Source organism: Trachypithecus francoisi, unplaced genomic scaffold, assembly GCF_009764315.1.
Source record: "Trachypithecus francoisi isolate TF-2019V2 unplaced genomic scaffold, Tfra_2.0 Contig01603, whole genome shotgun sequence".
In the NCBI taxonomy this organism is placed as follows: Eukaryota; Metazoa; Chordata; class Mammalia; order Primates; family Cercopithecidae; genus Trachypithecus; species Trachypithecus francoisi.
The window spans coordinates 439,276-465,600 of record NW_022681445.1 but is presented as its reverse complement, the minus strand read 5'-3'; the positions used below and the strand labels follow the sequence as shown (position 1 = coordinate 465,600).

Here is a 26,325-nt window from a genome sequence, read left to right as displayed (position 1 = left end):
TATCTCACTGCCTATTGCTATCAAGAGTTTCTGTTCAAAGATTACTTGTAGCCAAAGATATTACACAGCTTCACTAAGAAACAAAACAAAATCAAACAAAAACCCCACCATATATGTTCAATAATAAAAGGGATTTCTAAATAAATTATGGTACACCTGTAAGGTGAAAGATTATGCGGCCATTAAAATTACGTATGTGAAGAGTGAGAAAATGTGTTTTATAATTTTATGAAAATGCAGACAATAAAATTAGATCTATGGGATGATCTCAATTAGGGAAAATATGCCTAAAACAAGTGTGGTAGGAAATATAACAACATGTTAATAAGGTCGCCTTTGGATGGTAAGATTATGGATACTTTTCTTTTTGTAGTCATGTGTTTATTATTTTGTGGATAATTTTTTTGTAATCAGAAAATAGTAAACTATTTTTTAAGCCAAAAGCATCCACATCTTTCTTTTTCTTGTGTACTATGGGAATATGCATTTTGATCTGACCATTGATTGTGGCTCTTTTGACAAAGTGCAGAGTTATTATGACATATGGTTAGTTCAAAGAGGCTAATTATCTTTAAGCTGTCCAATTGGTTTAGGAGCTCTTCAACAATCATTTGTTCTTCTAGCAAATGTCACCACTGGACAGAACAGTGAGATCCCCTTGACTATCCTAACTTGAAAGCAATGGACGAAAAATACAAAGGCTGTTTTATTAATGAAAAGTGATGATTGATATACTGCAAAAGATAAAATGTTAAGATCCAAAATCTTACAGTGTTATTCACTGAGAATTCCCTAATGTCACTATTATTCCTAGAGAAAGTTTGGTCTGAGGTGGAGCCCTGTGAACCCTGAGTTGATAGTAGCTTCTTTATAGAAGTCTTGCACCACACTTACCAGGTGTGCACAGAAGTAGTGTGTTTAATGCTCTTTGATGTCATGAGCTCCTTATGAAAAATCTAGAACAATATGTTACAGTGATAATTATTATATGAATTCTGAAAAAAAGTTTTTCAGAATATTTTAAATAAGCCTTTCTACTTGAAACCTATGAAAGTTGAGAGATATTTTTGAAGACAATATGTCTTCATTATTTTCTTTGCTTTTCTCAAGATGACAGAATTTTCTACTCATCCTTACATTTTTAAAAGGTTTCAAATTTCAAGCTGGTTTACACTTTCAGCAATCTTACAAAAACATTTGGGGGTGGGGCTTTCATTGACTGAATGTGCAAATTGTGGTTTTGCTTTAAATAGGGTATTCAGACTCAACAGTGGGCATCAGGATGCTACTTAGGGTTGGAAATGTGTTTGTATTATTTTGCTTTACTTTTGGCTCAGGCAGGTATGAATTGGTGGAGTCAGGTGGCAGGGCCATGAATAGGACAGTTTCATTATTTTTTGAGATTCTTAAATCTATTTGGAACATAATCTTGAAGCAACCAAATCTCCTGGGAAGTCCTACCAAAAATGAATTCATTTTGCATCCAAACTTCAGGGACATAAATTTATAAAAGTGCAAACTGAGCATTGCTTTTCGCCCATTAGACCACCTCAGTAAGAAACGTGAAAGGGAAACAATGAACCTTCACCATCCCTAAGCTATATCTAATAAGCTTTTTTCCTTTGGATGATTTGAATCAGAGAAGTGGTACATTGCAGATGATTGAAGTGGTACATTGCAGATGATTGGATCACTTTATAATCCCAAATTTGATTTCCATTGAATTTACATACACTGTATAAACTTGTAGTGAAAGATTGTCCATCTGTGATGATTTTTCATAACTGAAGTATGCTTGCATTACTATGTCTTATTCACCATTGTGTCAGCTGCAGCTAGCACAGGACCTGGCATAAAGAAGTCCTTCAATAAATACTTGTGAAATAAAGGAACTTTAGTTGCCTGGATTTTAAAAGGTAGCCTGAAGACACCACATCGGAGATAGTTAGGACTGTGTTGACATAAAGCTTGAGAGAGAATCACAAAAGAAAACAATTGTAACATTTTATGAGAAAGTCATCACCTGAAATTGGAGAAATCCCACGAATGGTACCAGCTGCGGTATTATCAAGGACATTGTTCCTGGTAAGCCCTTTAACCCTTCGTAGTTCACTCACTTGAAAAATGAGGATGTTCTAGGTCTAAAATGCTGTGATTCTTTCTGAGTCTTCTATAAACCTTGCAGCCTTCTCTACAGGCCACAACTTACTTGAAACAACTGAAGTGGTTTCTCTCGTCAGTTTCCTCTCCTAGGCTCAAGCTACTACACTGGATTTTTTTGAAGATCACCTCTGTGTTCTATCTTCACTGTCCCTTCATATGCAGAAAATATAAGACTCTCTTGAGCCATCCTAATTAGGTTATAATGCAAACCGGAAATTGGCTGCATACTTCGTTTTTTGCCCTTCACGCTTTATTTTAGTCTCTTTTCCATTCCATACTTGCAAAGCAGTTTCCCAGGATTGAATCTGGAGTGATGTTTAGAATAAAGCCTCAGTAAATTTGAATTCGCATCATTGGCCTTACCAACATAGCTTTTAAAAAACAACTCACAGACCTTAAACAATCTCAGTAAGTAGCTTAAACAAATGAGTTCTACTATAGCTTTTAAGATGATGCATCTTCTCAAACTCCAAGATCCAAATAGATGAGATTTTAGAAATCTCACAAAACAGACTAGTGGCCTCTCAAGCTAAACCTGGAGTACTTACCACCTTATTTGTGACTAATCTAGTACCTGATATATACAAGTATATTGAATACATTTATTACCTTCCAGAGAGAAATTCTCAGTGGCATTCATCTGCTGTTTCTGTTCATTATCTGTGAGGAGTTTTTCTCCTTCTCATTTGCTTTCATAACATACTCTTTTCCTCACACACTCACATAAATTTAGATACTGCATGAAAGAACTAATTCTGACTACAACCATAAAAAATATAGAAGCAGAGAATACACCCTATAGAGATATGAACTCTGTATGAATAAGAAATTATGTATGATTGTGAAGGTAATTGTTAAATGTGTTCAGAGATATGATGACACTGGAAGACCTTAACAGCAGGAACAAGATGAGTGGAATCAAATACCAATTAACCAGAATGACTCTGGAGTGACATCTACCAAATAATTTACTTTACTGGTTAATTAGCAACTAGAATTTGTAGATGTTTTTCGAGTCCATGTATTATGTATTTGGCCCTCACAACTACCTAGGAAGGCAAGCCAAGCATTACTATTACCCAGTTTCACAAATGACAAAGCTGGGGTCTGGAGGCTCAGTGTTTGCCTAAGATTGTACAACTAGAAACTGATGAAAACTCAGATCTTCTAACTGAAAATCATCTTTCCAGCATAGTACATTGAATCTGATTAGCCAAAAATTAAGCTAAACCATTTTTTTAAAAAATCCTGCTAAAAATTCTTCTAAAGTATATCATATACTTGCTTCAGAAAAGTAGATATGCTAACCATATGTAAATCCTTTTATAATATAGATATCAAAAAGTCAGAATCCTACTATGATAAAAAGACCCCAGTTCATTATTATTATTATATATGAGTTTCATTTTAGTAAAGATACCATTTGAAAGGAACATTGGGGTGGAGAAAGAGTGGTGCGTTTCAGTGCAGGTACAGCTCGAGTATGCCACTGACACAGCCTGTACCCCAGTCAGATAAATGTATTGCATCCAGTTCTGTGAATATGTCCTTCTATTCCTTGTAACTGTGCCTCCATACATAATGGAGTGAACTCTATTTCTTTTTATGTCAAATTCCTACTTACTTTTAATTTTCGACCCAAATGCTGCTTCCATCTAAATTCCCATAATTTTTATCTGTAACATCTTTTTGAACTTAACACATTGACTTTGGAGTTATTTGGTGTACATATCGTAACTCCCTGATCAGAGGACAGATTTATTTCTTCTTTTTAATACCCCTGGGGGCTTTACACATAATGGTATTCCTTAGATTCTTGGAATCCACATTTAGGTAGATGTGGGATTTAACTAGGATGTGGTTTTACGTGACACATAAAGCAATAAATAAATGGAATCCATAGAAGTGTATTTGAGGCTGAAAATTAAGAAAAATAATGAAATGTGTATTCACTTGAAAATAATCCTCAGAAGTTGCACGTAGGAAATAGGGAAAAGTTGGTAATAATGTTAAGTTGGTACAAGTAACTGCAGTTTTTGCCATTTGTTCTGTTGTAAGATTGCTGGGGTTCGAATGCTATCTCTAGCATTTACTAGTGGGGTTGTATCAGGCAAGTTGCTGAACAACTCTGAACCTCAGTTTCTTCATCTGTAAGTTGGACATAATATCTCTCTCATTGGATTATTGAGGGGATTATATAAATAACATATGTGAAGCAATTGACACTTTACCTGACATATAGTAAGCATTCATACACATTTGTTAGTTAGTAGTATTATAGTAGTAATAATAGTAGTAAATAGTGCCTGGTGCCTTTTAAAATCTCGAAAGTTGTAAATAAAATGAAAAAATAAACCAATGTTAAAGGAAATAGGGAAAATTGGAAGGGGAAGTAGATGATGATTTCTAATAATCACAAACACAGGATTTGATTGCAATCTAGACCTTAAGTTGCATTTTTATTGAAATATAGGTACATTTTATAGGGTGTATATGGTATTTTGTTACATGCGTAGGATGTGCAGTGATTAAGTCAGGGTATTTAGGGTATCTATCACCTTGAGTATTTATTATTTATATGTGTTGGAACATTTCAAGTCCTCTCTTCTAGCTGTTTTGAAACATACAATACATTGATGTTAACTGCAGTCACCCTACTCTGCTGTCAAACATTAGCACTTATTCCTTCCATTTAACTGAATGTAGGTAGCCGTTAGCCAACTTTTCTTCATTCTCTGTGCATACACACCCTTCCCAGCCTCAGATACCTATCATTCCACTCTTTATCTTGATACTAACTTTTATACTTCCCACACATGAGTGAGAACGTATGAGAACATATGTTCTGGCTGGCTTATTTCACTAAACACAATGACCTCCAGTTCTATCCATGTTGCTGCAAAAGACAAGATTTCATTTTTTATGGCCAAGTAGTATTCCATTGTGTATATATACCACATTTTCTTTATCCCCATTAATCTGTTGATTGTCACTCAGGTTGATTCCACAGCTTGCTATTGTAATAGTGCTGCAGTAAACATGGGGTGCAGGTATCCCTCTGACATACTGATTTCCTTTCCTTTGGATACATACCTAGTAGTAGGATTGCCAGATCATACTGTAGTTCTATTTTTAGTTTTTTATGAAATCTTCATATTGTTTTCCATAATGGCTGTACTAATTTACATTCCCACCAATATGTATAATAAGACTTCATTTTTCTCTGAATCCTTGCCAGCATCTATTATTTTTTGTCTTTTTAATAATAGCCACTCTAACTGGCATGAAATGATACCTCATTATGATTTTGATTTGCATTTTCCTGATGATTAGTGATATTGAGAATTTTTCACATACCTGTTGGCCATTTACATGTCATCTTTTAAGAGATGTCTATATCATTTGCCCATGTTTTAATGGGATTATTACTTTTTTGCTGTTGAGTTAGTTGTTTGAGCTCCTTGTATATTCTGGATATTACTCCTTTGTCAGATGAATAGTTTGAAAATATTTTCTCCCATTCCACAGGTTGTCTTTTTACTCTGTTTCCTTTGCTGTGCAGAAGCTTTTTAGTTTAATATCCCGTTTGTCCATTTTTGTTTTTGTTGCCTATGCTTTTGAGATTTAGCCATAAAATATTTGCCTAGACCGATGTCCTGTAGTGTTTCCCTTACATTTTCTTCAGTAGTTTTATAGTTTCGGGTCTTATATTAAGCTTTTTAATCAATTTTGATGGGTTTTCTTGTGTGTGTATGGTGAGAGATAGGGGTCTAGTTTCATTCTTCTGTGTATAGATATCCAGTTTTCCCAGCACCATTTATTGAAGAGGGTGTCCATTCCCCATGTATGTTCTTGGTGCCTTTGTCAAAAATCAGTTGGCTGCAAATATGTGGATTTATTTCAGCATTCTCTATTCTGTTCCATTGGTCCATATGTGTCTATTTTGTACTAGTACCATGCTGTTTTGGTTACAGTAGCCTTGTAATACATTTTGAAGTCAAGTAGTGTGATGCCTCCAGCATCGTTCCTTTTGCTCAAGAGTGCTTTGGTATTCAGGTACTTTTTGGGTTCCACATAAATTTTAGGATTGTTTTTTATTTTCTGTGAAAAATGATGTTGGTATTTGATGGTGATTGCATTGACTCTGTAGATTGCTTTGGGTAGTATAGGCATTTTAACAATATTAATTATTCTAATGTGTGAGCATGGGGTATCTTTCCATTTGTTTGTGTCCTCTTCACTATCTTTCATCAGTGTTTTGTCATTTTCCTTGTAGAGGTCTTTTGCCCCCTTGGTTAAATTTATTCCTAGGCATTTTTTTGTAGCTGTTGTAATGAGATTGTCTTCTTGTTTTTTTTCAGCTATTTCATTATTGGTGTATAGAAATTGTTGAGAGCAAGCCCCCCAAAATCAGGCCATAAACGGGCCCCAGGACTGGCCATAACAAAATCTCTGCAGCACTGTAACATGTTCATAATGGCCCTAACACCCACGAGGAAGGTTGTGGGTTTACAAGAATGAGGGCAAGGAACACCTGGCCCACCCAGGAAGGAAAACCACTTAAAGGCATTCTTAAGCCACAAACAATAGCATGAGTGATCTGTGCCTTAGGGACATGCTTCTGCTGCAGTTAACTAGCCCAACCTATTCCTTTAATTCAGCCCATCCCTTCATTTCCCATAAGGGATACTTTTAGTTAATTTAGTATCTATAGAAACAATGCTAATGATTGGTTTGCTGTTAATAAATAAGTGGGCAAATCTCTGTTTGGGGCTCTTGGCTCTGAAAGCTGTGAGACCCCTGATTTCCCACTTCACACCTCTATATTTCTGTGTGTGTGTCTTTAATTCCTCTAGCGCCGCTGGGTTAGGGTCTCCCCTACCGAGCTGGTCTCCACAGAAATGCTACTAATTTTTGCATGTTGATTTTGTATCCTGCAACTTTACTGAATTTGCTTATAAGATCGAAGAGTTTTTTGGTGGAGTCATTATGTTCTTCTAAATGTAAGATCATGTCATTTGCAAAGAAGAACAATTGGACTTCCTCTTTTCCAATTTGGATGTAGTTTTCTTTTTATTTCTTTCTCTTGCCTGATTGCTCTGGCTACAACTCCCAGTACTATGTTGAATATGAACGGTGAGAGTGGGCATTGTTGTCTTATTCCAGTTCTTAGAGGAAAGGCTTTTAGTTTTCCCTCATTCAGTGTGATGTTAGCTGTGAGACTGTCATATATGACCTTTATTATGTTGAGATATTTTCCTTCTATGCATAGTTTGTTGAGCATTTTTATCGTGAGGCAGTGTTGATTTTATCAAATGCTTTTTCTGCATCTGTGAGATGATATGGTTTTTGGCTTCATTCTCTTGATGTGATGTATTATGTTTCTTGGTTTATGCATATTGAACTACCCTTGTATGGGATGCAATCTCACTTGATCCTTTTATATTATCTTTTAGTTAATTTTATTATTTTAATTTTTTTAGAGACAGGATCTTGCTCTTTTGCCAAGGTTAGAGTGCAGTGGCATGATCATAGCTCACTGTAACCTTGAAATCCTGGACTCAAGCAATCCTCCCACCTCAGTCTCCTGAGTAGCTAGGACTAGGGGTGTGTACCAAAATTTTTTTAATTTTTATTTTGTAGAGACACAGTCTCATTATGTTGCCCAGGCTGGTCTTGAACTCTTGGCCTCAAGCGCTCCTCTCACCTTGGCTTCCCAAAGTGCTGGGATTACAGGCATGAGCCACCATGGCCAGCTTGTATTGTCTTTTTGATGCGCTATTGAATTCAATTTGCTAGTAGTTTGTATTTTTGCATCTGTTTTCATCAGGAATATTGGCCTGTGGTTTTCTTTTTCTGTCATGTTCTTGTTTGGTTTTGGTATTGGGTTAATGCTGGCCATGAACAATGAGTTAGGGAGAATTCTCTTCAACTTTTTGGAATAGTTGGAAAAGAATTGGTGTTGGTTCTTCTCTATAAGCTTGGTAGAATTCAGCAGTGAAGCCATCTGGTCCTGGGCATTATTTTTGTTAGGAGACTGTTTATTACTGATTCAATCTTGTTACTGATTACTATTGATTATTGATCTGTTCAGGTTTTCTAGTTCTTCCTGATTCAGTCTTTATAGGTTGTATGTGTCCAGGAATTTATCCTTTTTCCCTAGGTTTTCCAGTTTGTTAGTGTATAGTCACTCCTAATATTCTCTGATGATCTTTTGTATTTCTGTGGTGTCATTTATATTTCCTTTTTTTTTTTTTTTGTTTCTGACTTTGTTAAACTGAACTTTAAGAATCCTAGTCTCCTCTCCTTTGTCCCACTTTTTATTTACCAAATAAATCAATCATTCCCCCGTATCCTACTTCACAACTCTCAGGGTATGCCCTATTGTAGAGTATCAAATCCACAGTCCTGTTTCCAGTGAAAAAAAACATTTGAAGTCAGTTTGTTTGAAACCTTTTCTAAGCCTGAAGCATTCACTTGTCTAGGGCACAGATGGCCCCAACTCACATGAGCCTCTACAGATTTATTTACTGGCCCCCTCCCCGAAGTGCCTGACAGATAAACCTTGAAGGGTATGGGACTACTAACCTTTTAAACGGATAACATTTTAAAAGGATTCTGAGTTATCCACTTATTCTACATCAAATAAATATGCTGCCTTCATCCTAACTCCTGATGGATAGAAGGAAATGAGTAAAAGAAAGAAATCTTTGCCCACAACCAAGAAAGAAGAGAAAATGTCCAGGTTCTTTTATCTAAAGGGAGTGAATCTGACTTTTTGATTCACTTTGGAGATTGCTAAAAAATACTAAAGGAAGAAATTAACAACTAATTGTCCCTCAACAGAAAGGTAAAAAAGCACGACAGAAATTAGGGCAAATCTTTGTAAACACGTACAGGAGAAATTGGGCATTTTCGACAAATAGCTTGAGATTGTACTTCTACTATGAGCTTTCAGACTTTTCACATGAATAATTCCCATCTTGGTAGGGCATCAAATCTATCACTAGCATATATAATCTTGACAAGTAGCAATGTTGATTGTATTGAAAACTCTTTCCTTGGAAGCATCAACCAACTGACTTTTCAAAGGCATGGCCAATTATACACAAGTTCAAACTTGAACTCAGAATGTCCTGAGTGTGTGCACTAAGCCCAGACTTGCTCTTTGCTTATTAGACTTTTTTCTTCCGGAGGAGTCAACTACTACATTGTTACTTCTTCTTCATTGTGTTCCTGTCCCCACCCTGGAGCACCAGGAGTTATTCGATCTATTGATCATATTTTGTTGATTATGTGCTTTCATATTCTGTCTATTTCCAAAACAAGATTGGTAACAAAATACATAATGGAGTTTATATGTTGTAGGCACCTTGATCAGTGAAATGGAGTAAGGCCTGATTTTTGGATCAGGTACTTTGATCAGTGAAATGGATTAAGGTCTACATTTCCATAAATTATGAGGACATTCTGGGATCCTCTGAAATATCTAGAAAATAGTCTGGTAGCTTCTTTTGAGCACCACACTCTCCAGCATTTCCAGTAGTTACCATGGTCACAGGTGGAAAGAAGTTAAAACATATCATTCCGATGCGATACTTTCTAGCATATAAACTCTTTCCCCATAGAGACGTCATCAGCATTTATTTGGTCTAAGAACACAGAACGGAAATTCTGATGCTAGTTTAAGAAAATCATTTGAAAAGTTAACTGCTCTACAGCAACGAGAATAAAAAATTATAGTCCCTCCATAATAACATATGTGAATCTCAAAACATAATGTGAAAGAAGCCAAACCCCAGACAACATATACAATATGATTCCACTTATTTAAAGTTTAGATACAGGTGAAACAAATATATAGTGTTAGATGTCTGCAGAGTGGTCACCCTTGAGGAGGGGGAGGTGAGTTAATGGAATGGGGCATAGAGGGGGATTCTGGGAAGCTTGTTAAATGGTTTCTTGATCTGGGTTATAATTAAGTGAGATTTACTTGGTGACAGTTCAACCTTATGCTTATTACTACTTTTCTGCATACATGTTACACTTCAACAAAAATTCACTAGCATAATATAACTAAAGAAGGAATTTTAAAATTTTCCACCAATACTAAAAATATTTTGAATGTTATATACAAAAAGTGATACACTAATAAATCATAGATAAAAATGTTTTAACAAGTTAAACGGGAAGATATGATACCCAAAAACAAAGACAATTAGAATAATAGGAAAAGACTGGGAAAGAATACAGTGAGGACTACAGTTTGGAAATGCCAACTGTTTTATAAGCGAGGAAAATAAATTCCACGCAGAAATTTAAGAGAAAGAATAATTTCAAACTGTATAGAATTTTATCAAACATCAAACCACTTCATTTTACAGACTGAGAGACAGAGAAAAGCTGTTTGTTCAAGCCTGCACAGCTGGTCAGTGGAAACTATAACCCAAGCCTCCTCAGGCCTCTCTCCCCCTTTGTAAAAGATGAGGACAACAGTTAAACTCCACATCACAATATGACTTTTCAACACAATGACAGATCTGATAACATGGAAGGTTAGAGTGCAGGTGAATGGCTGCTGCTGTGTACCTTTTCAGATTCCAAGGCTCCAGACTTTGGGGATGTTCCAGCAGTGACCTTCCCAAGGTTGTAATGAATTTTGAGAAGGCATGGGAAAGCAATGTCAACTCCTGCTGAAACTTCAGTGGAAGAGGCTGAAACTGAAGAATAGCAACACTTGATCATCTGGAACACCAGATCCCGAGAATGAGTTAGCCTCATTTTAAGTGACCTGAGAAATTTCCAGAGTTGACTAGAGTTGACTACGAAGAATAATTTTAAGGATTAAATGTCAGGGGGCAGACTTCGTACATGTCTGTGAATACTGTATACTTCTGAATAGGCCAAAGCTCCCGCTCAGAAGTCTCCCACGGGAAAAAAAAAAATGAGATAAATATAAGAAGCCATTCCATTTCCTTTGTTCCCCAAGCAATAACTGACACTAGGGAATTCAAACAGATGAGGTTATGTGAAGAGAGGAGTCAGCAGTAGGAGACTAAGTCATATGGGCAGAAGAATTAATTTAGAAGGCGTAATCAACAGAGATGGGGTGACAAATGGGAACAAAGTAAAATCAGAAGTCCAACTCAATGGAAAGGATGCCTCCAGTCAGTCAGAGGAAAGGCACTGCTTTCATAATTGTGTCTTGGTTTTCACCAAGTATCAGGAATCACTTGACCAAAGGTGTGAACTTAGAACAACCATGAGATGGTAATGGCAGAGAAGAGAACCATAGCAACAGTGGTGATACAACTCAGAAAAGTGAAGGCCTCCATTCGCATCTGTTTTTTTTTTTTTTTTTTTTTTTGAGATTCTTTTTTAAGACAGGGGTTTAAGACCCATGCGTTGTTCCTTTCACAGATTCTATTTTGCATTACAACACAGGCAGTAATCCAGGCTCTGTGTAGAATAATGTCTTCCTAGTGTTCCCCTTGAGAACCTACATTTGCTGCTAATGTGGGGCTGCATGTGATGGCAGCCTGCTAGTTTCCTGCTGGTGGACTAATGGCTGCAACTAAGCACTCCTTTCAAACTGTGCTCAAACCCTCGATGTGGAGATCTCTTCCTTTGAAATCTTGTTACAATTCAAAGACTATGGAAATCAAGAGCCCGTTTAAGGATTCAGCCACAAAAGCTGAAAATTATACACTTTTAAGGACATCAGACATCTGGCAATGAATGTACAAAATGGTTTTAGTTTGGTGTTTGGGCAGAATCTCTTGAGGCTGGGAGACCAGGACCTGAGGATGTGTGGGTCTCTCTCACAGCCCAAACTCCTTGAGGGAGTGGGCCAAGGGCTTGGGTAGATCACAGCTTGGAAGTGTCGATAGTCTTTTATATAAATCATGGGAATTCCTAGAAGTTCTGCCTGCTAGTAGGTACATGATTCATTACATAGAATCATACATCCTTGATAAGCTGCAAGGTAGGTGCCCTCTAAAAATGCCCTGGTCAAATAATTGCCCAATTTTGTGATCATTCTCCAGGTCATCTGACATGGTTACCCTCTCCTAATGTAGCCCCTGGAGTCCTGGGGTACAGTGAGGTGTTTTTGCTTTGTCATCAGCAGCTTCCCAAAGACTGGAAGAGTGCTAGTATTTTGTTAAGGATTTTACCATCTATGTTCATCAAGGTTATCGGTCTGTAGTTTTCTTTTTGGTTATGTCCTTTCCTAGTTTTGGTACTAGGGTGATGCTAGCTGCATAGAATGAATTAGAGAGGGTTCCTTCTTTATCTTGTGGAATAGTGTCAAAGGATTGGTACCACTTTTTCTTTGAAGTCTGGTAGAATTCTGCTGTGAATCCATCTATTCCTGGGCTTTTTTTTTTGTTGGTGGTAATTTTTAAATTACCATTTCAATCTTGCTGCTTGTTATTGGTCTGTTCAGGCTATCAAATTCTTCCTGATTTAAGCTAGGAGGTTTGTATTTTTCCAGGAATTTATCCACCTCTTCTAGAGTTTCTAGTTTATGTGAATAAAGGTGTTCATAGTAGCCTTGAATGATCTTTCGTATTTCAGTGGTGTCAGTTGTAATATCTCCTGTTTCGTTTCTTAGTGAGGTTATTTGGATTTTCTCCCATCTTTTCTTGGTTAATCTTGCTAATGGTCTATCAATTTTATTTATCTTTTCAAATAACCAGCTTTTTGTTTCATTTATCTTTCATATTTTTTGTTTGTTTGTTTGTTTGTTTGAGTTTCATTCAGTTCTCCTCTGATCTTTGTTATTTCCTTTCTTCTGCTGGAGTTGGGTTTGGTTTGTTCTTGTTTCTCTAGTTCCTTAAGGTGTGACCTTAGATTGTCTCCTGTTTAGTTTCTTAGTGAAGTTATATGGATTTTCTCTCTTCTTTAATTGGTTAATCTTGCTAATGGTCTATTAATTTTATTTATCTTTTCAAATAACCAGCCCTTTGTTTCATTTATCTTTTGTATTGTTTGTTTGTTTCCATTTCATTCAGTTCTGTTCTGATCTTGGTTATTTCCTTTCTTCTGCTGGGTTTGGGTTTTTTTCTTGTTTCTCTAGTTCCTTAAGTTCTCTAGTTCTCTAGCCTTAGATTGTCTGTTTGTGCTCTTTCAGGCTTTTTGATGTAGGCACTTCGGGCTCTGAACTTTCCTTTCAGCACCACCTTTTCTGTATCCCAGAGGTTTTGATAGGTTATGTCATTTTTGTCATTCAGTTCGAAGAATTTTTAAATTTCCTTCTTGATTTCATTTTTGACCCAATGCTCATTCAGGAGCGGGTTATTTAATTTCCATGTATTTGCATGGTTTTGAAGGTTCCTTTTGAAGTTGATTTCCAGTTTTATTCCACTGCGGTCTGAGAGAGTTCTTGTTACGATTTCAATTTTCTTAAATTTATTGAGGCTCTTTTTATGGCCCAACATATGCTCTGTCTTGGAGAAAGTTCCATGCACTGTGGAATAGAATGTGTATTCTGCAGTTGTTGGGTGAAATGTTCTATATATATCTGTTAAGTCCATTTGTTCCAAGGTATAGTTTAAATCCATTGTTTCTTTGTTGACTGTCTGTCTTGATGACCTGTCTAGTGCTGTCAGTGCAGTATTAAAGCCCACCGCTATTATTGTGTTGCTGTCTATCTCATTCTTAGGTTTATTAGTAATTGTTTTTATAACTTTGGGAGCTCTGGTATTAGGTGCATATATGTTTAGGATTATGATATTTTCCTGTTGGGCAAGGCCTTTTACCATTATATACTGTCCCTCTTTGTCTCTTTTAACCACTGTTGCTTTAAAGTTTTGTGGGTTTTTTTTTTTTTTTGAGATTCAGAAATATTTTATTAGAAAAGTAATGCACATTCATTGTAACATCAGCTTTTATTTCTGTGTACCGTATGAACTTCGCAAAACCGTTCTCCGAAGTTAACCATTTAAAGCTCATTCATGTATTTTATTATGCATCCTACAACAAAGACTAGGAAGCAGGCAAGAATGACTAGAAAACACAGCCTAATTACAGAAAAGTTAATCTATTTTTACATGAAAACATTTTGAAACCAATTTTGTGTTTATTGAAGGATTTTTCTCATGCATATTATTAAAGATTTTTTTCTGTCAGAGTATTAGTTTCCTAGGATTGCTATAACAACTTACCACAAACTGGGTACCTTAAAAGAGCGGAAATATATTCTGTCACCGTTCTGGAGGCTAGAAGTGCAAAATCATGTTAGCAGGGTTGGCAACTCCTGGAAGTCTGAGGGAGAATCTATTCCATGCATTTTTTCTATCTTCTGATGGTTGCCATGATGTATCACTCCAATCTGTGCTCTAGCTTCATGTGGTATTCTCTCTCCTTCCTTTTTTTTTTTTTTTTTTTCTTTTTGAGACGGAGTCTCGTTCTGTTGCTCAGACTGGAGTGCAGTGGCACAATCTCAGGTCACTGCAACCTCCACCTCCCGGATTCTAGTGATTCTTGTGCCTCAGCCTCCTGGGTAGCTGACATTACAGGCACACGTCACCATGCCTGGCTAATAAAAATTAACTGGTATTTTTAGTAGAGATGGGTTTTTGTCATATTGGCCAGGCTGGTCTTGAACTCCTGTACCTCAAGCTGTTCACCCGGCTTGGCCTCCCAAAGTGCTGGGATTACAGGCGTGAGCCACCACACTGGCCGTATAGTCTCTTATAAGGAACACCAGTCATGTTGGATTAAGGGCCTGCCCTGCTCCAGTATGACCTCATCTTAGCTACTTACAACCCCAATGACAGTATTTCCAAATAAAGTCACATTCTGAGGCTCTACGAAGTACATGAATTTTGGGGGGACACTGTTCAACCCAGTCCATTCAGTATCTATTTAACATAAAAAATCCCACACTATACAGGATGAAAAAATGACTTATGAAATAGATGAATGATGTTGAATATACAGATGTGATCTTTTATTTTCCAGTCACATACAGGGATAAGAATTTTTGGGGAATATGTCTCATTCACAAATATGTGTTACATGCAAAGAGAAATTTATACATTGTTCAAGCAGGATTCAGGGAATTAACCTAATTGCATTCTCTTGTTTCTATTTCAAGCATATTGTTCTCCAGATTTTTTTTTTTTTTCTAATTCTGATTTCCCTGTAGGATTGTTCAGATTTAAATAAAGCCTGTAAAGCAGAAGTAGTAAACAAGCCTGGGTACTAAAGTTAAATATTACAGAGGTAGTAAAATAAGTCTGAGGTAAATTCATGTATTTAATTCTTATCTATTTTGCCCATACAGTTATGCTGATATTTCATTCCCACCAACTTAAAATTTGTACCCATAATGGAGAATCTTTTTTCTGTATTTAAAAAAAGTTTACTGAGCAAATCAATGGTATAAATATGATTTCAAGGATAACTATTTAAGAGAATATTTATTTATATGTACCGTTAATCAACATGCCCCTTTCCATACCCCATGTGCCCTTTGACTAATTATCTCCAACACATCCTTCGGGTCACAATTCAAGTATTATGTTCTCATACCTGGTTTCTGACAACAGATAAAATCCTTACTAGATGCTCTTATAGTACCATGTACGACTTGTTTGTAGTATTTGCCACTGTGTCCATTTTATAGTGATTTTTGTGATTATATCTAACATAATTTTCCTCTACTAAACTCTATAGGATGTGGACTGTGGGCCATGTATGTTGTACTTACCTTTGCTTTTCTAATGACAAGTTCAGTACTTGCTTGATTTTGCATTTTTACTTTGCTTTCAGTTATTGCTGAATAACTGAATAAATTAGAAGTATATATTACATGTAAAAAGTTGACATGTGAATTATGAATCAGTCTCATCAATTTGTTAAAGAATCTTCTACCAAGTACTCTTTCTTGAATAAACTTTTACCCTTGTTACAGTTGTAACACCATTAAGGAAGCATTGATTTTACGATAGTAAATAGTTTTCTATTTCAAATAGACTTGGCTGAATTATTTTGATTAGCTTAATTAAAAAATACAAGATTCTAATAAGAGACTTTATTACTTTCTAAAGGCATTGTGAGCTATTATTAAAATAAATACAATTGACATGAAATAGAAGTTTTGTGAAACAATTCTTTGTAAGGATTTTACATTTTACTTGGCTATATATGAACAAAGTGACCCATATCATACTGAAAAATCCCTTTAAAATAATAGACTATAATTTGAAAAATGAATTTTGTCAGAACACATATTTAAACAATATTTTAAAATTTAAAATTTGTAAAAAGCCTACATTTGAGAAAGCTACAGTAATTATTCACAAGTAGGGACATTAAAATTCATCCATAATGATCATTGTTTGAGCCAGACAAAGGCTGTTGCAAATTCGAATATCTAACTTCAAAATTTAGGACATGCAGGTATGATTTGACAGGTTGAGTTTACATATTTAGATAAATACAACATAGTATTATTTAAACAAAATTCCCTGGCCAGAGGAAGGATTGCATTTCAAGAGTCCAATATGATGCAGAGATTAATACATTTTTCCAGTCTTGAGATGCTTCTGCTCCCTGAGTGGAACTTTGTCATGGTAATATTTCCTACAGTTTCTTTTTGAGGGAAAAAAAAATGCTAAATGCTATCAATTTTCAGACTGTCCCACACTTAAACCTATATCAAGACATTCAGGAACATAACACGAGTAAAGATGAGAGAAATTGTGAGAAAAAAATTTTGAAGAATAAGATGATGGTGACTTATAATTTGATAGTTCCTCTAAGCTTGGCTGAGCACCCTCTGGGGTTATCTTGTACATCCTGATCTTGTGGACTAAGTATCTTCTTGTGTATCAATTCCCACATTAAAGGAGCTCTTGTCATAGAGAATTCTTCCATGTTTTCATGATCTGAACCCAGTTGCAATGATTTCATCACTTGCTGTCTAACACTTAGGTTAAACTTTTCTGTCATGCTTATTCCAAGCAAAAATCTTTTGACGATGCGATCCTCTAGTGAATGGAAGGAGAGGTCAACAAGGCGACCACCAGGTCTCCGAAACTTCTGAACTGTCTTCAGTCCTGTGTAGAGTTCATTGAGCTCATTGTTCACAAATATGTGAAGAACCTGGAAAGTCTTGGTGGCAATATGAGTAGATCACTGTAGCAAGTCTTTTCCTGCTAAATAACAGAGGGAGGAAATGCTCCTGCAATGATGCTGGCAAGCTGCTCGGTTCTGGTGATGGGGTAGATGCTGCGTGCTGAAGCGATTTTCTTAGCATGCTTCTCCTCCCCATATTTTCTTAGGATAGATGCAAGTGCCTGATGATCTAAAGCATTCCCAACATTAGCAGCAGTGGGCATGTCAGGGTACCTGCCACCATCCATGCTCATGTCTAAGGGGCCGTCTTTCTGAAGGGAAAAACCTCTTTTGGGAGTATCAAGTTGCATGGAGGAACACCCAAGATCCATAAGAACTCCATCAAAGTCCCTGGCTGCACTTCAGTTTTCATTAATAAGGCTTCATCCTGGCTGAACCGGCCCAGCATAGCTCGGATTTGTTTAGGATACAACTCTGAAAGATGTTCAGTTAATGCATAAGCTGTTTTGTCTGCATACAGAACAATATCTGACTCCTTTTGTAGAATGGCTTTTATGTGCCCTCCTGAACCAAATGTCATATCTAGAAAAGCCTGTCCTTTTTGTGGTGACAAACAATGAACAACTTCATCCACCATTACTGGAATATGTAATTTAGCCATAGTTTCAAAATCTCTATCTTGAGATCCGTTTAAATCCCAGGCTTGAGTTTGATCTGTTTGCTCCTGGGCTTCATATTCTTTATATTCTTCTGCTGTAGTGTGTATGCTTTTTGGCCAGACACCTAAATTAGGTATGCCAGGTTCTAACCAACATGAAAGATATTCTTTATACATTCCACAAAAATATGGATATTGAAGCATTCTGTAGGTCAACAAATCTGAGGCGCAAAGACTTCTCAGTTGGCCTCTAACTTGGGCCAGCGACTACCACTACAGTGCCGGAGATCCTGAATTTGCCCACATTAAAGTTTGTTTTATCTGATATAAGAATAGCTACCCCTGGTTGCTTTTGGTGTCCATTTGCATGAAATCCCTTGTTCTACCCCTTTACTTTAAGTTTATGTGAGTCCTTATGTGTTAGGTGAGTCTCCTGAGGCAGCAGATGGTTGGTGAGTTCTTATCCATTCTGTAGTTCTGTGTCTTTTAGGTGGAGCATTTAGGCCATTTACATTCAATGATAGTATTGAAATGTGAAGTACCATTGCTTCCATTGTGCTCTTTGTTGCCTGTGTACTTTGGTTTTTTGTTTTTTTTTTTTTTGCTTTTATATTTTCATTTTATAGGTCCTGTGTTATTTATGCTTTAAAGAGGTTCTGTCTTGATGTGTTTACAGGATTTGTTTCAAGATATAGAACTCCTTTTAGCAGTTCTTGTAGTGGTGGTTTGGTAATGGTGAATTCTCTCAGCATTTGTTTGTCTAAAAACGACTGTATCTTTCCTCCAATATGTTACTCAGTTTCACTGGATACAAAATTTTTGGCTGATACTTGTTTTGTTTGAGGAAGCTGAAGATAGGTCCCCAATCCCTTCTTGCTTATTAGGTTTCTGCTGAGAAATCTGCTGTTAATCTGATAGGATTTCCTTTACAGGTTACCTGGTGCTTCTGTCTCACAGCTCTTAAGATTCTTTCCTTCGTCTTAAATTTGGATAACCTGATGACAGTGTGCCCAGGCGAAGATATCTTTGTGCTTCTTGTATTTGGATGTCTAGGTCTCTTGCAAGGCCAGGCAAGTTTTCCTTGATTATTCCCCCAAATATGTTTTTCAGGCTTTCAGAATTCTCTTCTTTCTCAGGTACATCGATTATTCATAGGTTTGGTCATTTAACATAATCCCAGACTTCTTGGAGGCTTTGTTCATATTTTCTTATTCTTTTTTCTTTGTTGGATTGGGTTAATTTGAAGATCTTGTCTTCAAGCTCTGAATTTATTTGTTGTACTTGTTCAATTCTATTACTGAGACCTTCCAGAGCATTTTGCATTTCTAAAAGTGTGTCAGCAGTTTTCTGAATTTTTTATTTTTTATTTTTCCTTAAGCTGTCTATTTCCGTGAATACTTCTCCCTTTACTTCTTGTATCATTGTTTGGACTTCCTTGCTTTGGGCTTCACCTTTCTCCGGTCCCTCCCTAATTAGCTTAATAACTAACCTCCTGAATTATTTCTGGAATTCAGGAACGTGTTTTCTGGTTCCTTCTCATTTGGGAGGCTCTGTCAGGGGGAAGGCCTAGGGCTGAAGGCTGTTGTTCAAATTGTTTTGTCCCATGGGGTGTTCCCTTGATGTAGTACTCTCCCTCTTTTCCTATAGATGTGGCTTCCTGTGAACTGAACTGCAGTGATTGTTGTCTCTCTTCTGGGTCTAGCCAGCCAGCAAGTCTACCTGGCTCCGGGCTGGTACCAGGGGTTGTCTGCACAGAATCCTGTGATGCGAACCGTCTATGGATCTCTCAGCCAGCACCTGTTCCACTGGAGGTGGTGGAGGGTGTAATGGACTCCGTGAGGATCCTTAGCTTTAGTGGTTTAATGCTCTATTTTTGTGCTGGTTGGCCTCCTGCCAGGAGGTGGCGCTTTCCAGAAAGCATCAGCTGTAGTAGTGTGGAGAGGAACCAGCAGTGGGTGGGGCCCTAGAACTCCCAAGATTATGTGCCCTTGCTTTCCACTACCAGGGTGGATAGGGAAGGATCTTCTTGCAGTGGATCTGGAGCTAAAATTCACAATGCAAGCCTCCGCATGCTGCTCTGTCTGGAGCTGCAATCTAGTCCTGCCTCCCGCCTGCCATGATCCCCTGAATCCCCAAGAAAGAATTTAGTATCAATTATTGGCCTACAGTATAAACTCCTTGAGATCAGGGACAACCTTTTTCTTCTCAATGTCTAGCACCTAATGTTAATCCTCTCAATTATTCTTAAACTATTGAATGGGTTATGATGCCTCTCCTAAGGATCTTTGCAATTAAAACCTTATCTCTAAATAGAATGAAATATTTAATCTCCTAATAAAGACATTACAAGGGAAGTGGGGCATAGAAGGTATTTTTTGCAGGACATCCTTCCAGTATTCCTGAAAAACATATCACATTGGTTGACTTTCTTTTTTTTTTTTTTTTTTCTTCTTTTTTTTTTGAGACGGAGTCTGGCTCTGTCACCCAGGCTGAAGTGCAGTGGCCGATCTCAGCTCACTGCAAGCTCCACCTCCTGGGTTCACGCCATTCTCCTGCCTCAGCTCCCGAGTAGCTGGGACTACAGGCGCCCGCCACCACGCCCGGCTAGTTTTTTGTATTTTTTAGTAGAGACAGGGTTTCACCGGGTTAGCCAGGATGGTCTCGATCTCCTGATCTCGTGATCCGCCCGTCTCAGCCTCCCTGGTTGACTTTCTTGTCTGAACATGAAGCAGGTTAGAGTGCTGGAAGCAGATCTGGTGAGAGGAACCCATCAATCCTCCTCCCCTGAGAGGTGAGCATTGGCAGTAAAGAGATGGGCACAAAGGACTATTAAAAGGAACCCAACAATGGATAATCAAGTCCTCTGGGAATAGCATATAAAGGAGCTGTTACGACTCTTATGCCTGAAAAGACAAGGGCACAGGCAATCTAACAGGAGTTGTAGCCTTCAGTAGAGGCAGCCAACCCACAATGACTGGGCAGGGAGGGAGATGAGGGAATAAAAACCCTGATCTCATTCTCCTCTCCTCCTACCTACCTAGCTCTTCCTGGGGCTTCACTGACCAAAATCAACTAGGAGCTAAAAAGTAAGGGAACCCATAGGAGCAGACAATAAGAATCAACCTGCTAGGACAGAGCAGGATGGAAAAAAAGCAGAAGGTGGACCTGGAGTGGCAGATGGAAAGGATCCAGCCTTCTACTGAAATAGCTCGCTGACAAGCGTGACAACTTCCATGCAAGCTTTGGCAGGACAAGCGCAGTTCTGACCCCTGATTCCAAAATCTTTTCACCTCTGGTCTCCACAGGTCTGCCCTCATGAGAGTAAGAGCAAGAGTCATCATACCTAGGAGAAAATTACCAGAGTTTAATGTTTATTTCAAAGCCACAAAAAAGCACCTCTACTTTGTCCAAGCTTTGCCTGAGGTAGGAAATGTTGTATTTTAAAGCCTTGACTTAAGAAAGTCTCTCCAGTCCCAAAACTGAATGATGTGGCTGGCTGATTCCATGGTCCTGCCCACAGCCCAGTCACATCTCAACCCACCTGAAAGTTTCCAAGCTCTTTAAAATGACCATGTCTGCTGGGTTCTAGGTCTATAGGCTCCTTTCTGTGAAGACAAAAGAACTTGGCTGTCTTGTAAGATTGGATTAATCTTTTGAAGCATCAGCATTCTGGTGGAGAACAATAACTTCCCATAGCTTCTTGCAAGGGCAGCTTGCTGGAAAGAAATAGTGTTCCCCACCCGCCCCCACCCCCCGCTCCCCGCCCAGAGGACTTTATGAGAAAACAAACTGGAAAGATCTGTTGGAGCCACAAAAGCAGATTCTCTTTCTCCTTCTTTTCTCCTTTATATCCTATTTTACTTTAGCCATAAAACACGCATCGGATTGTAGAAATTAAAGCCCATCTCAGCTTGAATGAGGCCAGTTTCCATGCTGATGAAATAGTTGACAGCAATGCAGGCTTGTTCATTCTTCACTGAAATGGGTTCCCCACCAAAATTCACGGGAATATACCAAGAATCTAATGAAATAAAAGTTTTTAGAAATCCCTTTTAAAAATATACCAGAGTAATCAAAGATTCTATATTAGTAAAAGGCCTTAATAGTACCCTTTTGTATTTAAATGTAGTCCTCCTTGCTTGGGAACCAACTGTCAAAAGACCATAAGTTTCAAAAGAATGGGTTTAAGATAAGCCAATATGATGTCAAATTTTGTGGAGTCCAGATGGTTCTGTCAAGCTTGTCTTTGGCTGCTTGGCTTGTGGGGATTTTTCTTCTGAGAACTAAATAAACGTGGGTGGTAGAAACATAGCTAGCAACCTAAGAAATACACATGAATCACTGTAGTAAATGTTTCAGAGTATGTGCCCATTCCGAGCTCCACTTCATCAATCCTCCTCCCCCTGAGAAGTGAGACCCTGAAGCCACATCATTGCCATGTCTCCATCACTTGTTGACCACAGCTAATTGGACCAAAAGTAGATACTTAACTCAGAAAAAACAATTCAGAATCTACACTGTCAGAAAAAAAAAAAAAAAAAAAGTCTTTCATCATTTGGTATTGGGACACAGAAAGGTCAGTAAAACTACCTATAGTCAGTCATCTTATAAACTGATAGAAACTTGACTAAAGGCCACCATTTAGAGGCAGCTATGACATTCCATACATAAACATGGCAGAAGAATCAGCCTTGAGGAATAAAAAAAAAATGAAGCCACTAATAGAGATTAGAAGATACAAAAGACCATATACTCCAAAGAGAGATATGAATACAGGTAGGAGAGGTCTGCCTTGAATTATGTTGACTTTCCAGGTCCTGTTCCAGTCCCTACTGAGGCCTGATTGTAGGTATTGCCCTTAAGATCTTGGAGATATCCTTGTATCTGTTCAAGAAATACTTCCTTTTGCTTAACCCACTTTGGATTTTACCATCAAAATTATTTGTGGACATAATTAACTCTGGAAAATGCAAATCAGTCATCTCAGGGCTTTAGCTTCCAGAAGCAATATCACGCAGGCACAGGGATTCCCAAAAAAGTGTTGAGCCTGGTTCTCTAACATCAGGATAGAGTATGTCAAAGGGAATTTTTCTACAGGATTGAAGGAGACAGGATGATTGGCAGTCCATCCACAGAAGATGGAGTTACATGAGGCAGCTATTAATTCCTGGCACTGGTAGGTGGGTAGGGTATGTTAGGGGCAGGCATTCTTCAAGGGACTTGCTTCCTTACTCTGTTTTTTTTCAATGCTTTACACTCAGCAGAACCCCAAGACGTGTGTTTACATTTTGCTGTCACCCATAGCATTGCCTGTTTTATGCGTCAACCTGATCTTCATGTTAACCATACCAAGCTTATGATGTTGTACTGACCCTACCGAATCACACTTGTTTAATTCAGCAAAGATAAAAACATTAATTTTAAAGCAATGCCTTATAAAATATGTAACATTTCCTTAAAAATGACACAATGTACTTTTATTTTTCAAAGCTCTTGTTTATTGTTGATGTAACATCTCCAGGTAGTGATAAATTTTGGGTTATGTGCCCTATTTCAAAAGGCTTTTTACGTATTCTATGTTCTCCCTATAGAAATCTCATGAGTCTGGAAATGCAGGCATTAATAAACTTACTTAAATGGAAAAAGTGAGGCTCAGTAAGTCAAGTGCAGCTACCCAATGTTTTTCAGCTAATGTGTGAATGAATAGGGACACAAATTCGGAAGTTGTAACTCTGAACCCTATACTCTTTCCACTATAGAAGAAGTGTAGAATTCTGAAAAATGTCTAAAATGCGGTCTTTATTGTGGGAACCTATTTAACATGGGTTCTCACTACAGTGTTTCTAGTTAATAAAACATGAGAGTAAGACTATATCTGACTCGTTCATACATTTCTAGCACCTAGAAGAATATGGAATATGTGAAAGGTGTGTGACTTGGGGTGGACCTGCCAGAAGCAAACTCTGAAATAAGGATTCATGTGAAAATGGATTATTAGGAGGTGTTCTCAGGAAACCAATAGGGATCTAAGGAAATGGGACTAGGAAGGGAAGGAAATCAAGCAATGATAGTACATTAATTCCCAAGGATAGTAACTTTGAGTCAATCCCATAGGCAAGTTCTGGAGAGAGTCTAGGTCACACCTCAGAGTGGTCCCCGTAAGGGGAAACTGTGACTGGAGCATTTATTTCTTCCTACCTATCAATCATTTTTTAAGGGATGTGCACAGAGGGATGTAAATTTCCAGGCACTTTTAGTTATTCAGGTGAAATGGGCCTTTGTCAGCTTGAGGGCAAATCTTTGACAATGCAACATAGACGCTGGCTTTTGAGAGTAACAGCACACCAGGAGTCATGTGCACAAAAATGAAAAAGGGGTCCAAGGAAATATGAACAGCAACAGCACAATGATGGCATCTGGCACAGTGTTCAATAAATAGTTGTTGAATGAAAGAAATTGAGGAAGGAAGGATGAAAAAAGGCAGGAAGGAAGGGAGAAAAGATGTAATATTATCTAAATATCCTAGCAACATTTGGAGATAGATACATTTTTCTCCATTTTTCTGATGAAGTAACTGAAGCTCAGTATGGTTACAAAATTTGCTTAGGTAACACAGCTTGTAATAGTAGAGCCAAAATGCAAGCATGTTTACCTAGCTCCAAAGCCTCTGTACTTTCACTGCTCTATCACATCGAACTGTCATTCACATGCTGCCTGACCTCCATAGAAACTGCCTGACCGCCTTTTTAAACCCACCAAGAGTCCACTGTCTTGGGTGAAAATCTGGATCACTTTGTAGCATCCACATACCTTTGTCCCAAGCACACGTCTTCTCTTGTGCCCTAAGATCTTGTCCATTTGAAACAGGATTAGAAAAAAAGAGTTGGACATACAGATGTTCAGATAAAAAGTGTTGACACCATTCCCTATGCAAAAACAATGAAAGATGCCAAGGCCTAATGAAGAGTCCAGTCTCCTGAAATCTCCTGGCATTTTCAGCAGACTGCAGTTTTCTGAGAATGTGTGTGTTTTCCAGAGCACGTCTGCTTAGAATGTATGAGCCAAAACCTCCTAGGGATTTTCCATCAGTTGTTTATATTGTGCCTGGATCTACTCGAATGAGTTTATTATAAATAAGATAGAGTGATGGTATTTTTTCATGAATTGAGACTGAAAATTAGTTTTAAATATTGTTTTCAGCTCTAGACTAACTATAAATGGCATTTAGACTGATTGCACTATTAGCAGGTAAAGGGTGCTGAGTTTTAAGGGATTACAACCTGATTTAATATAATTATGAAGCCAAATTATAATTAGAGGGGTTTGGTAGGAGGTTATAAGAAGCAGCTATTTCCTTTTTTGTATAATACTAAAACATATCCTATTAAACATACAATTTTCTTTCAAAAGAAGAGAAAGGAAATTGAATTTTAAATGTTTCCAGGCTTAGTGCTGTAGTTGTGGCATTAACCAGCCTCTGCTTTCCTCTAGGATTCTTCTATCTTTCTCCACCAGTCTCCATCACATCCATCCAATCTGTCTCATTAAACATCCTAACCACCCTCTTAACTTTAATTTCAAAACAGGACTAAACTAAGGCTGATAAGAGGTCATTGGGTCTATTAAGGGTATTCCTTAGGGCAAAAGTGAAATCAGATTGAATGTCATCTTTACCTTCCTGTCTTGTGCCTTCTTAACCTTTCAGTACTCTCCTCATCCCCCACCAAGTTTCCAGAGGGGTCATACCATGAAGAATTGATGATTGATAATCACTTAAGTTGTGGAGCTGTTTCAAAGCCACTGCCTTTTACAGTAGACCAAATTAATAACTAAATAATGTTTAACCTAAAAGGGGCTTCCTGAAACTTCACAAAGCAGTCCACATAAAGTATGATCTAGTTCACTTGATGGGCTATGTAAACTAAGATAATGCCTGCTATTACAACTCCTTTTAATAAGAAATTTAACCTCCCCATAATGGAGAATATATAACCTTAGCACAGATGATTACTCCACAGAACTATATCTCTGTTAATCTCCCCTCTGGACATCAAAGTAACCTCAGCTTTGTCCTAGATGACACACAGCTGACCACAGAAATATAAATCCCAGACAGCCCAGCATAGTTCAGAAAAAACATTCAACCTGTAGACTCATGAGGAGTCTACCTGAGTCTCCTCATGGCTCAACAAATGGAGGTTGTTTTAAGCAGCTTAGCTTTAGAGTGGTTTGTTATGTGGCAGTAGCTCACTGATTCAGGACTAGTGCCTCATCATATATAAGCTAACATTATACAGACAAAAAAAGAAGTACCCTGGAAGAAAGACAGATGATCTTAGACTATAACTATGTGAATAAACACACACACACACACACACACACACACACACACCCCATGATACACTGTATTCCTTTAC

The 26,325-nt window shown here is 37.7% G+C and overlaps 1 long non-coding RNA gene and 1 pseudogene across 6 annotated transcripts in view; one reads left to right on the top strand and one right to left on the bottom strand.

The window, feature by feature from the left end:
* The window catches only part of LOC117074144, a 1,124,950-nt gene that overhangs the window by 933,077 nt on the left and 165,548 nt on the right, over positions 1-26,325 (top strand). The window lies entirely within an intron of this gene.
* Positions 16,912-18,112, bottom strand: LOC117074129 (annotated as a pseudogene).